The sequence below is a fragment of the Dipodomys ordii genome, unplaced genomic scaffold (genome assembly GCF_000151885.1).
Source record: "Dipodomys ordii isolate 6190 unplaced genomic scaffold, Dord_2.0 Scaffold38, whole genome shotgun sequence".
NCBI classification, from domain to species: domain Eukaryota; kingdom Metazoa; phylum Chordata; class Mammalia; order Rodentia; family Heteromyidae; genus Dipodomys; species Dipodomys ordii.
In genome coordinates this window covers 9906585-9920955 of record NW_012267254.1, presented here as the reverse complement: position 1 = coordinate 9920955, position 14371 = coordinate 9906585, and the positions used below count along the sequence as shown (strand labels likewise).

Here is a 14371-nt window from a genome sequence, read left to right as displayed (position 1 = left end):
CATCTGGAATTTAAGTATTTTTGACTAAAAGCATTATTTTTTGCTTTTGAAACTTTAGGTCCCACTGTAGACAATTAAAGAAGACACCTTGTGGCTACAGACTATACTACTGTATGTTCCCAATGTTCAGGTATTTTTGAATCCATGGATTTTATGGGGCTGGATTCTTACAAGTTTGGTTCTTCCATCTTTAGGGCATAGACAGGATTGGCCTGATGTCTTCTGCTGATTTAATACTGAGGAGAAATGAGCTCCTCCACTACATAGAAACTAACAATGATTGTTTTCTCTTTCACACTCTCAGAGTAAATCTATTATATCATTTTTAACTTGAACATATGAATTAATACTGCTAAATAGTTTAAAATTTTGAAATTTGTTAGAAATTTTAGTATTGATGTCTTAAAGTTCCTCTATTAGGATTCATTGATGCAAAGCTATGGCTCCTTTCCCCTCTTCCAGTTTTGTAGAAGGACTTGAAATGCTCCAGGCTTCAAGTTGCTGAAGTCATGGGTATTTCTAGAACTTACTTGTTCACTGAGTGTTCTTGGATGTTTAGTCAAATATCAAAGGGCAAAATACCCATAGTACATGATTTTTACCTTTTCTTCAACAAAGCATTTATAATATAGTCAACATTCGTTTATTCTGGCATTGAGTCATCAAGAAAACTGATTGAGAATTCACTTCATACTATAATAGATATTGCTAAAGATGAACTAAAGTATAGCATATAAGTGGTTTGACAGTGCTGGGATTTGAACAAGGAAGCTCATGCTTGCTAGACAGGTGCTCTAACACTTGAGCTACATACCATTCTCTTCTTTCAATAATTACTTTACAGTGATCACCTTATTTCTCTCCACAGTTGGTATTACAGGAAAACACCACCATATCTAGCTGATTTGTTGAGATAAGGTCTTTGTGATGTTTTTCCTGGGCTCAGCTTGAACTGAGGTCTTCTGATTTCTGCTTCCCAATAACTGGATTACAAGTATGTACCACTAAGACTCTCCTTAATTATAGTTCTAAATTTAAATATAGTTTATTAAACTTTGATTCCTCAGAGATAGTGCAAAGTATATTATTTGATTAAATATGACACACAGTTCTTCAATCATACTCAACTTACATAAAGGCTACTATCAAAGCATATATCTTTAAATCACCCTTTAGGCCCACTAAAACTTAATTTGATGTAGTGTTACATTAAGGCACTTACTCCTGGGAAAGTGTGACTAATACATGGGTGACATCTACTATGTTTAACAATAAGTAGTCATTTATATTGTTGAAATGTCTTGATATTAGAATGCACATTGATTGACAAATGTGAGGTGATCTGTGAGTCATTTATAAACTACTTGTCACAAAAAATGAAATTAGAGTCAGCTATATATTGGCAAAGTTGTCCATGTTTGATATAAAATGTATCTTCGACCTCTAGCTGTGCCTAATAACCAAATATTAAAAACACTAATTGGTTGCCTTTAATTTTAAGGCATTAAAAAGTTTAGCGTTTAAAGGGAAATCCTAAAAACAATTGCATGGTCCATGTACAATGTAACTAATATTTGGGAAGTAGTATAATGATGTTGACAATTCAGTAGCCCAGATATTTCTACACAAGATCACAATTCAAACATTTTTTTATAAAGTAATAAAAATGTAAATGGGATGCATCAAATGTTTTGAGCTACGGTGTTAGTTAAAAGGATGCAGGGGGAGGGTAATTTGATTGTTAAAGTTTGCAATCTCTAACAGTCTGGACATAAGTTAGGAAGAATAGAGTATCAGTCAACATACAAGATAATATAAGGAGAGGTGCCACTATTTATTAATTTGAAATAATAATACTGTTGAGATCGCCATTCAAAATCAGACATGTCTTATATAAGGAAGTATTTCCTATACACTGTTTCCTTTAGGCAAAGAACTTCCTGTTAGCCAAAATGAAATATTAAGTTATGCATTTTCCTTGGGCAGGGAAGGCACAATAGTATCACAATATATATTTGAACTGTTTCAGTGATCATTCTGAAAATGATGGCCAGGATAACCTTTTCTTCTTATTAAAAAAATAAAATGGACTTTTCACTTTTATACAGTACTTAACTTTTCTCTTGAGAAGATGAAGACTTAACTCATACTTCACCCTCTTTGATATATTCTTACGTGATACTAGGTATGGTTCCCTGTGAATATAAGACAATACAATGTCCTACAACCTAAGAAGCAATTGATTTGTTTGCAGCTTTGATTTGTTATCATAACAGACTTAAACTAACTTTTCTGAAGAATATGAACTTTGAAAGTGGTCATATCTCAGATCTCTCAGAAGTAGGAATTTTTATCCAGGTGCTGGTGGCTATACTTCTAATTCTAGCTAATCAAAAGGCTGTGATTCAGAAATTCATGGTTCTAAGCCAACCTGGGCTGAAAAGTCTATGACTCAAGTGGTAGAATACCTGCTGAGCAAGCTTGAGACTGAATTCAAGCTTTGGAACCAGTGAGAAAAAAATAAGATTTCTTGAGGTGCTCTAGAACATTTCATTCTTCACTAGAATGAACTGAACAATTGCACAATTCCTGATCTACCATTCCTTTACCACATCCTGCTCTTTGTCCTAGATTCCTTAAAATCCAAACTTCTGGGAACTTAAAGTTTTCCTGTTTCTGGGGCTGGGAAGGTGGCTTAGTGGGAGAATGCTTGCTTTTCATGTATGAGGCCCTGGGTTCAATTCCTCAGTACCACATAAGCAGAAAAAAGCCAGAACTGGTGCTGTGGCTCAAGTGGTAGAGTGCTAACTGTGCATTGAAGAGCTGAGGGACAGCAACCAGGCCCAGAGTTCAGGCCCCACAAAAAAATTAAAGTTTCCTGTTTCTGTTACGATACGATCTTTAGCTCACAAGCATTTCATCTTCATTATTCCTAATTTAACATCTCACACAAATAATGCTAATCATCACTTTGAACACTGAGCAGACTGTCTCTGATAGTGAAGTGCATATTCAGCTATATATCAAAATCATATGAGACTTTCCTCTTTAATCTTGGATTATAATTCCACTCCTGTGAGTTTCTTTTAATTAAGGAATACAGTCTATATTGGGATGTTACATGCATGTAGATATATCAACATAGAATTGACAAACTGGGAGAATTCACTGGGTCAAAGTAGTAAGCTCTGTAAGATACTTAAGTAGATATTACTATAATCCCTTCATTGAATGTTGTGACATCACTTACAGTCAAATAAAGATTTTTAGAAAGTAAGACAGGCCTTGGTAGCTCACACCTATAATCCTAGCTATACAGGAGGCTGAGATCTTAGTATCACAATTGGGGTAGCTGGGGCAGGAAAATCCCTGAGACTCTTACCTCCAATTAGCCATTAATAAAAAGTTGAAAGTGACCCTAAGACTGTCTCCCCAGTTAAAAATCTGTGTAGCAATTTGAAAATATGGTTTAATTCAATTTTAAATAAAGAAAAACAAATGTACCCTATAGGTTACAACTAATTCAAAACCAATTTGTACATTAAAGAATCAAACAGAAACATATAAGAAAAGACCCAATGAAAATACATTAAAATGACAGCAGGGAAGATAACAGAACTATGGATGACATATGCATCATGCATGTACCTGTGTGTCATTACAAAATCCTTTCATTTAATTCATTTTTTGTTGTTTTAGTAGCACGAATGGAACCTAAGGTCCTGCACATACTAAGCAAGCAGTCTAGTACTAAGATATATTCGTCTTGGAAATGTAATGTAACCCCTCTGCACATCACCATGACAAAAAAATTGAATTAAGAAAAGAGAATTTAAGAAAGGAATGTATTTTGTGAAGCATTAAAAACTTGATTAAAAAGAAAGAAAGAAATGCATTCTGGGACTATTCTCAAACAAACTTTCTTCCTTTTTTATGTGTTATGATTCAGAATTATAAGAAACTACATCTGTACATCTCATTGTTGCAATGGGTCCACCTGTATCCCTATGAGATGAACAAGTAGTTTTGTCGAAAAACGAACTTTACAACTTTGGTGGGGAGGGGAGATGGGAAGGGATGGGAAGGGGAAACAAAGGAGGAGGCAACAATGCTTGATAAGAAATGTACTTTATCTTGTCCATGTAATTGTAACCTCTCTATATGGTATTTTCACAATAAAAAAAAAGAAACTGCATCTGAACCATGAACTCTGAAATATTAAATCAAGCATTTATATTAATACCAAATTCTTGGTGGTTCTTCAGATAAACTAAACTGCTGCACTGTTTATTATTAAAACTATATTAATTTTGTAGCTGCATTTTATTTTTAATTAACAAAGTTATATAGATTTTATAATAGTAAAATATATTGCAATATATGTATACATTTTGTAATAATGAAATCAGAATAGTTAACGTATTTTTTTACTTGAAACATTTGTCCTTTCTTTGTTATAAAACATTCAAGATTCTCTGTGGTACTTATTTTGAAATACACAACAAATTATTAATTATAGTCATTCTACTGTGCAGCAAAGCACCAGAATGAACCATTGAATACTATTAAATTTCAAATGTGATAGTAATTTCTGATGTCCAATTTGCTGGATTCAAGGTAATTAATTCATCCTTATTAGTAAAGAAAAAAAAAACCTTGAAATAAAATAGTAGCCTTTTGAGGGAAGAGGTGTAGTTTAGTGATAAAGTGCCTGCCTACTAAATATGAGGCCCAAGTTTAAACTCCAATACCACCAAATGAAAAGTAGCCACTTATAGAGAGAAAATGATTTTTTGGTACAATTTAAAAAGTTGGTGAAAGAGAAATTATGTGTCTGGAGATTAAGAAACACAATCTATGAAATATAAAATGAGGGTCTTAATAATTATACAGTATTCAGGACTGACCAAGTACTAATAACTATTGAAGAGGATGAAATATCACTAATTAAGGTGGAGGCATCATTGTACATTTTTAGGCATTTAGAAACAACTTTATAATAAATTAAACATAAAGCTGACAGGGTATGCATAGAAATGCTTCAATAAAACCCTCCTTGTACAGTTAACATATACTAATAAAACAAGATAGAATAAGGAAACGTTCTGAACACTATTTAACAATAATAGTAGAGTAGGGAGGACAGGGAGAGAGAACAATGATATTAATCTGACTAAACAATATATGTATGTGTTGTTTACCATGATTAATATAAAAACAAAATAATAACAAATATTATTTGTATTATTAATATTTGTATGATTAATATAAAAATAATAAATAAATGACAGGAAAGTAAGCAAGGCTCTGTTTTGGGGTGGATATGAGAGAGGAAAGGGAAGAAAAAATTAGTATAAATAAGGTCAAATGAAAATAGACCAATGAATCAGTTGAAATTCTTTAAAGAAGGAGAAGAGGGAAGATGGAGAGAGATGAGAGATGGGGAATGAGTTTGATGGAGTTATATCATGTGTATGAATGAAAATGCCAGAATGAATTTACAAAAAGAAAATACATGCTCATTCTAAAAAGAAAGAGTTGACAAAACTGACATAGAAAGAAATATTAAATCTTATTACTTTTGTATCTATTAAAGACATCAAATCTATAATTTTCAATGTTGATATTTGGGCTCTTTTTGGTGGTTATTGGGCTTGAACTCAAGGCCTGGAACTGTCACTGAGTTTTTTTCCTCAAGGCTAGAGCTTTATGATTTTGAGCCACAGCTCCATTTCCAATTTTCTGGTAGTTAATTGGAGATAGAAGTCTGACGGACTTTCCTGCTCAAGTTTGTTGGGAACTGTGATGCTCAGATCTCAGCCTCCTGAGTAGCTATGGTTACTTACAAACGAGTCAATAGCACCCAGCTCAAACTGATAAATTTATTCAATATTTAAAAAATAAATTATACCAAATTTACATAAACTATTCCAGAAAGAGATAAGAAAGAAATGCTTGCAACTCAGTTCACTGGGCTAGTAAACTCTATCTGACTAGGATAATACAACAAAAATTATAGAATAGTATCTGTCATAAGCATAGACACAAAGTCATGAATGGAGTTATTATCAAATGTCCTAACACATGATATGAAAGATAATATATCACAATCAAACAGAAATTATGACAGATTCCAAGTAGTTGTAACATTCAAAACGTAATTCACACTATGGAGCAGATCAAACAGAATAATTCTGATCATTTTGATACGTGCAAGAAAACATGTGGCAAAATTTAATACCTACTCAGGATTTGTTTTTAATTTGTCCACACAGTAGGAATAAAAAGAACTTCCTCAACCTGTAAAGGGCATTTATTAAAAACTTATCTGTAAAAAAAAAATAAAAACTTATCTGTAATTTCATACTTCAAACTGAAAGACTACATCATTCTCCTAAAGATCAGAAAGAGGGAAAGGATGTTGCATTCTAGGTAATAGAATAGGGGAAGCAAAAAAAATTAAAAGGAATATATACTTAAAGGGAATAAACTGCATTACTATCAACATATAATCTGAAGGTCTGGATGGAATACCAGTCTCACAATCAAGAGAGATTATGAGCCCTGAAAGATTGATAGTCAAGACATGAAAATCTGTTGTATTGGTACATACCATTAATGAGAAACTCCAACACAAAGTAAAATGCTAATTATAGAGTAGTGTCAAAATTGAGGGAAAAAATAAATATGTCTAAGACGTCTGCTGAGATTATAAAATATTACTGAGAAACTAATTGATATCTAATTAAATGAATAAATACACTACTGACCATGATTGAAAAATTCAACATTAAGAAGTCATCTCTCCCCATATCTCCAACCCAATAATTACAGACTTTTTTCCTAGAAATTACCAAGATGATTTTGAAATTTAGGTGTAAAATGATTCAGAGTAACAATTATAATCTTAGAAAAGAACAATAATGCTACCTGGTTTCAAGACTTATTACAAAATGCTATCAAATGAGTCTGTTACTGATGTAAGAATAAACAGATTAAAACAGTTGATAAGAGATATCTTTTGTAAGAAATAAAATAAAAAATCCTAAATCTGATGAATGTATAAAATATATATATTTGCTAATAACATTTCATTTCTACTGGACCTTTCATCATTTCTGGTAGTTTTTGTTCATCAAACATTTGTTGAGAAATCATCTCAAACATTCACATTAAGTCAGTAATAAATATATGCCATTTGGCAACTTTTGCATTAATTCTCTGTGATCAGTTACACCATTTCGTATCTGAAAATATCTTTTTTGTCCTAAAATATATCATTGTGTAAAAGCTGATTATATGTATACATCTGGGAAAGTTGAATTTAAACATTTAAAAGACTCCGTTGATACATGTTTTAGAGATCACTTAAACAAATAATTGACCAAAACAGAATATACTGTGATGAGTTAAATTGAGGCCTAGATGAGAAAAGCATCTAAAATTAGATATTTTTCTTCCTTTTCTGAGATGTCTCATCATTTGTGCCCCTTGCTAGCTTTAAGAAAAGTTATAGTCAGTGTGACCAATGCGGTCTCTTTGTAGAAATTCTTCACAAAAATACATTTTTGTCAAAATTTTATCTCAAAAACAACTTTAATTCAAATCCTAGTTAATTAATCTAATTTCATAGTACTATGCCTCTTATTAGGTCTAGCTATTTGTCTTTGCCCAAAAGGGCTTCAGATTGTGCTCTAGAGAATCACCAAATCTAATAAAAAACTAAGAAGAGATGACAATAGATCCAATTTTGCCTTATAAAAATTATTCATGAAAGCTGGCACAATACATAAGTGTTGTCACTTCTGAGACCTGCGTTTCATCACCTTCTCTTCCCACCCCCACAACTGCAGCTTGGCACTGACACTGGCTTTCTCACCCTCAAGATACATTCCTTTGCCTTAAGGGATTATCTCCAGAATTGCTCCATTAAAATGCAAATAAGTTATGTAGGAGGGGTGACACATTAACATACTCACAGTAATTATGTACTGCTATCATCCTATCAGGATTAATTTATCAATTGTCCAGAAGAAATCGGGCCCTGAGGGTATCTAATGTGCAAAATATAAAATTTAATGTGGAAAAACCTACTGATGAGCTCTAATGTTCATGCTTACCTAGGTGGTTGGTGGCTTTGAGCAGCAAGGGAACAGCATTGATTCAGTCAACCACTAAATCCCTTGAGAATCTAAAATATGGCAGTCACTGTGCTAGTCACTAAGAATATAGACAAGAATAAATTAAATTTTGGCTTTACTTGTAAATATGGAGAAGAATTAAGAATCTGGAAAGAATGGGAATGTGGCAGAAAATATTGTCAGATTTCTGATCTGTAAAATGGACCAACTATTAGTACCTTCTTCAGAGAATTGGTAAGGGCTTGATACAATGATCATGTGCACCTAGTGCTTCATATAGTGCCTGGTAGAGAAAAGCATTAAAATGATAAATTCTAGCAGTATTTTCAGAGTAACAATTAAAGTATTTAAGTGTTGAAATAGAACAAAAACATAAAAAAAGTATCAAGAAGGGTTTTCATGGAAGATCTAGAACAAAGAAGACATAAACCTATACATAATTACAGTACATTGAGCTTTCCCATATGTGCTAGCCACAGTGCTATTTGCTTTTCATTTGTTACCTAATTCATTCATTTGTTACCTAATAGTTCCCTATACCAAGAAAGCATATATTGTTTCTAGTTCATATATAAGATGCTTGAGGTTTAGAGAAGATAAAGTAACTTGTTCTCTATCCCACAGTAAATGGGAGGAGCTGTGATATGGCTTTGCAGAGTAGATCATTTCAAGAAGCAATGATGGTAGAACTACCATGAATTTCTAGGCATTGGAAGTAATATAAGCAAATGCAGGGTGTTGGAAGCCTGTTGGTACTATTAACAAAATAATGAATAATTTTGTACTATTCTTCATAGTATAAGAAAGCAATAAGATCATGTCATCTACAAAGATGGATAGTTTTACTTCATCTTTCTCTATTTGGATCCCATGTAAGTTAGCATCTTGTCTCATTGCCCCATCTAGCATTCTAATACTATGTTGAAGAGGAGTGTAGAGAGCGGACATCATTGTCTCGTTCCTGAATTTAGAGGAAATGGCTTTAGCTTTTCGCCATTAGGTTTGTCATACACAGCCTTTATTATATTGAGGAATCCGTGGATTCCTAATTTCTCCAGAGCCTTCATCATAAAGGGGTGTTGGAACTTGTCAAATGCTTTTTCTGCATCTATTGAGATTACCATGTGGTTCTTGTCCTTGCTCCTATTGATGTGATGAATTGCATTAATTGACTTGCATATACTGAACCAGCTTTGCATCCCTGCATTGAATCCTGTTTGATCATAGTGTATGATTTTTTTGATGAATTGTTGAAGTCGATTTGCCAGAATTTTGTTGAGAAGTTTTGCATCAATGTTCATCAAAGAAATGGGTCTTTAGTTCTCTTTCTCTGATGAGTCTATGTCAGGTTTTGGAGGGTTATACTGGTTTCACAGATTGAGTTTGGTAGTGAACTTTTACTTTCAATTTCCTTAAAGAGTTTGAAGAGCATTTTATCCCCTGTTGTCATCCTATTTGATGTTGGTACTCTGGTATTGTATATACATTTTTCTGAATTAGGAAAGGGAAGGGGAACAACAGAATGGCGAGACAAAGAACAAGGGAGGAACCAATGCAACAGCGATACTCATAAGACTGTATGTTGGAAATGATCTGTACAACTTGGGGAAAATTGAGGGGGTAGGAAAGGAGGAGAAAAATGAGGGAGGAGGTAAGAAGTTCAACAAGAAATGACCTTTTTACCTTACTTATGTAACTGTAAACCCTCTGTACATCATCTTGACAATAAAAAAGAGAAAGAGGAATAAAAGAAAGTAATTGATAAGTCTAGAAAAATTAAGACTGTGATTGTGAGTGCAATTACTGAACTGAAAAGTTTGAATTTAATCTGTTAAATTTGCCATATTGGAAAGAAGGGAATTAGTAACAGCACTGAATTTTGAACAAAGCATTTTCTAGGCAGGTACTCTACAACACAGCCACAACATTTTCCATAGGGTTCTTACAATTTTGTCAGGAGCCTACCTAGATCATGATTCTGCTGACTATTCTTGGGTATGGATGAAATTACAGATACAAACTACCAAACCCATTTTTTAGGTTAGATTGGGTCTCACCAACTCTATCCAGGCTGATCTTGAACTGTAATCCTCCTGATATGTACCACATTAGTAGCTTGAGTTACAGGTATGTATCAAAATGCCAGACTCTGGAGAAGCATACTAAGTTAAAGAGGGAAAATGCAAGAGTAAGTTCTACCCTTTTGCAGCAATTTTGTACAAGACCATCCTTAGATAAACTTATACTATGCTTTTGGTTTCTATCCTGAGAAACCCAGCATACATTTCCTAGAAACAGCATGCAACAGACTTTGGTTTTACTTCCTAATACAATGCCCAGGAAGAACATATCCCACAAGGGAGGATATATATAAATTTATGCCAGCTCTGATCTTGAGGATCATCATATTTATGAGAGTGTGTGTGTGTGTGTGTGTGTGTGTGTGTGTGTGTGTGTGTGTGTGCCCTGCAGAAGGGACAGGGACAAAAGACAGAAACAGAGCAAGAAGAGAAAAAAGAAGAGTGGGAGAGGAAGAGAGAAGTAAGCTTCATATAATGCACTGATTCTTATGACTGACTAAATTTCTAAATTTAGAATCTGAAGCTTTTATGTAATAATGATAGGAAACATAGATTCTTACCTCCATATCATTCAAATATGAGCAGGTAATGTTGCTAAGACCTGACATTCATGTTCAATGCTCCTTCCTTGAATCTGGGATCAATATTGTTAGTTAATTAATCTTGGAATTAAAACTTTTTAAAATCTAAGAGATTTAATCATTTAACATCACAATTGCTTTGCAGATAGATCTGCTGTGTCTCTGTAGTCTCTTTTAGTATTTTAGCATTGTTCCTTAAAAAAAAACCCAACCTTTATTCCAGTCCCAGGTACTATGCCCTTGTTTTTCTGCCTTGTTTGCCTGCGGGCCTAGGAGAATCAAACTCCAGGCCTTAGGAATACTAGGCTAGCCTGCTACCAAAACACTGAGTCCTGTCCCTTTTTTCCACCTAGTAACTCCCTTGCTCAAAACTACAGTTCTTCAAAGCTCAGGGAAACACCTTCACTCTAAATCTACTAGGGAATGGAACTCTGGCTCTTGTTTTGTTAGATAACTATCTCCTGATAGAACTAGATGTGACATTTACAAATGTATCTATTGCTCACTTTCCTTTATACATGTTTGCTTGGTTACTGGGATTTTCATGTATTGTTGGTCTTCTCTGAGGACAGTAACATGTTTATTCTTGACTATCAAGAGCTTCATGAATCTCTATAATATTTTTCCCTGTCTTCCTAGCTTCTAGATTTTTACTACACAATTAAGATTTTGTTATGGTTTGGATATAAAATTATTCCAAAGTCTCACGTGTTGAAGGCTTGGTCTCAGGCTAGTGACATTATTGACCTATAATTGGATTTTGATGATGATAACCTCATCAATAGATTAATTGAATGGACTATTAACTGAATGGACCATTAGTAGGTGGAGTAAGGTGAAAATAGTTGGACATGGAAGTTTACTTTGAAAAGGGTATCTTGTTTTTAGCCTCATTCTGTCTCTGCTTTATGGCTGCCATGAGGTAAGTAACTTTCCTCCATATACTGCTCTGCCACAATGTTCTGCCTTGCCTCACACAAAAAAGCAATGGATCAAACATGGATTACTTCTGAAATTACAGACTAAAATAAGTCTTTCTTCCTTTTCAGTTAATTTTTTGGACATTTTTTCACTTTAATGAAATCTTACCTATAATATTGGCCATGTTATAGTCATAATGGACAGAGTGAGTGGCTTTATTCAATGCTTCCATTAAAATTCTTGCTCATAACAAGAATAAACTAAAACTTGACAAATTGTTTTTTCCCTTTCTCCCATCCTACATTGTAGAGTTCTATAAATATTAAATAAGAATAATATAACACATCAGATAAGGTCTCTCATTAAATAAATCAAAGAAATGTCAACTTACCTGTCGTAATTTCAAAGATTTTTTTCTGAAAAATATATTTGGCTTTAGGCTTAGCTTTCATATATTCATTCATAAGAAGCCATAGGAAATGGAAATAGAGTAGTGTTTCATAATAATGAATAATGGGTATGATTTGATGAAAAGATTTATATTTTCGTGAGATAGTCAATTTTTCAACCAATTACCATAAGCCATGTATTTCTGAATCCTCATTTTACATATTTATTACAGAAGTCATGATCAAACCCTGGATGATCATTGTTGATGTTGGGGAGCAGAAAATTATTTTACCTTAAAATAAGCACATTACTAAAGACCTTAATATGGTGAGCTTTGGATGTATGTTATATGTTTCTACCCATCTCCACATAAGCATTTATTGCACACTGGCCATAAGAAAAATACATACCAATGGAGGATGTGGGAAATGCATCTCAGGTAACTATTGGGTGACAAGGACAAAGTCAAATGCTATCAATTTGGCTCATTAATGCATATCACAATCAGTACTTCAGTGAATTGACAGGTTATGTCATGTCATTGACCAAATTAATTGGTAGATTTCAGATGGCATAGTCTAAGAATTGTTAATGCTTTAATCCCGCCATTGTAGCTGAGTGGAGTACTGGAAACAGAGACTGCATGTCACACAAAACCAAAAATACTATCCACTTTCCAAATACTGCTTTAGAAAATACATCACCACCCTTATCTCACTGACTTTGAAATGGTGGTACAAATAGTTTTTTGAAATCACTTGGGCTTAACAAATATGATAAAAATGAATATTCTCTATTATTCTCATGCCCCCCAATCATATTTTTCTATAGGTTTTTTACTTTAAGGTATAAATTACTATCCATATAGTTAAACCTGAAATTTGACTTATCCTTTATAGCTTCTTACTTTATCATTACCCCAAGATCAGGTCTCAGCTCTTTTAATTTTACATCATAACTAATGTATCATTTCTTCAGGGAAAGTTATTCTAACTTCTGACTTGGTCAAATTTCCTTATAGCATACTCCTATATAGCACTGTATTTTTTCTTATGTATACTCTAACTGGTGTCATGTTACAGTTTACATGTAGGATTATTTTAGTAATGTGAGTCTTCACCAATGGAGTATAAATTCCATCAGGGCAAGAATTCAACATATTTTATTTTACTCTATCCCTAACACTCATTTCAGTGTCTTTTACTTATCTCAATTAGTAGTAATTTAATCAATGATGATAGGAAATTCCAGATTTTCATACAACTAGAATTCATGTTTCCTGAGTCCCAGTACAGAACTCGTTGTATTATAATACTGCTTCAATGGCACAGAATTAGAACTTTTAGCATTTTCTATTTCTTGGCCACAAATCCCCTAATTTCTGCCAGATATTGCACATTAAAATGGCACTCTTCACCAAAGAGAATATAGGAACATGTCAGTATCCCAGTCCCAATAAAAGAAACTCATCTTCCATGAAGAAGCAAGTACAGAGTGGTATGATTATTAATAAAGTAGCATATAAGTAAATTGTCACTTGAGCATACTTGAGCAATTTTTGCTAGCCTTGAGGCTTGAACTCAGGGACTGGGTGCTGTCCTTGAGGGTTTTTTTTTGCTCAAGTTGCCCTACCACTTGTGACACAGCACCACTTCTGGCATTTTCTGAGTGGTTAATTGGAAATGAGTTTCATGGACCTTCCTGCACAGCTGTCTTGGAACCACAATCCAGAGATCTCAGCTCACTAAGTGTCTAGCATTACAGATGTGAGCCACTAGCACACAGCTTGGTTGAGCAGTTTTAATAAAAAATGTAAATTACTTTCAAAAATTTCCCAACACTTTTCAGTTCTGTAATCCAAGTGTTTTAATTTCATTTTTCTTCAAAGTATTTATAGAGAAACACAAGACTAAGCTGATATTAATTTGTATGGGAAAAATAAAATAAAATACTATTCATTCTTTAAAATGTAAGCTGAAATATACACACTTTTATATCTTTAAAGCTAAGTGAAAAAATTAATGAAATGTTTTTTTGGAAAAAATACATATGGAAGGTTTTTTATGGAATAAATGGAATTTTAATGGAAAAAAATCTTAGAATTATGAATATTGTTTAGAAAATCCAAGTTATAAGTCTAAAGTACAACAATCTCATAATGTGTGCTGGATCTTTCAAATTCTTTAATCCTTCTCCATATTAACTGTCTGGCTTATCATTTTACAAAACCTTCTTAAGTCTCAAAAAATATTTTCAT

The 14371-nt window shown here is 33.3% G+C and overlaps 1 protein-coding gene across 1 annotated transcript in view; it reads right to left on the bottom strand.

Moving 5' to 3' along the window:
* The window catches only part of Tenm1 (teneurin transmembrane protein 1), a 621649-nt gene extending 610796 nt beyond the window's left edge, over nt 1-10853 (bottom strand). Inside the window, exon 1 of the mRNA XM_013018086.1 lies at nt 10783-10853. The gene's annotated coding sequence lies outside the window, so the exon portion shown is untranslated. The remainder of the gene's footprint in view (nt 1-10782) is intronic.
* Nucleotides 10854-14371: the final 3518 nt, after the last annotated feature.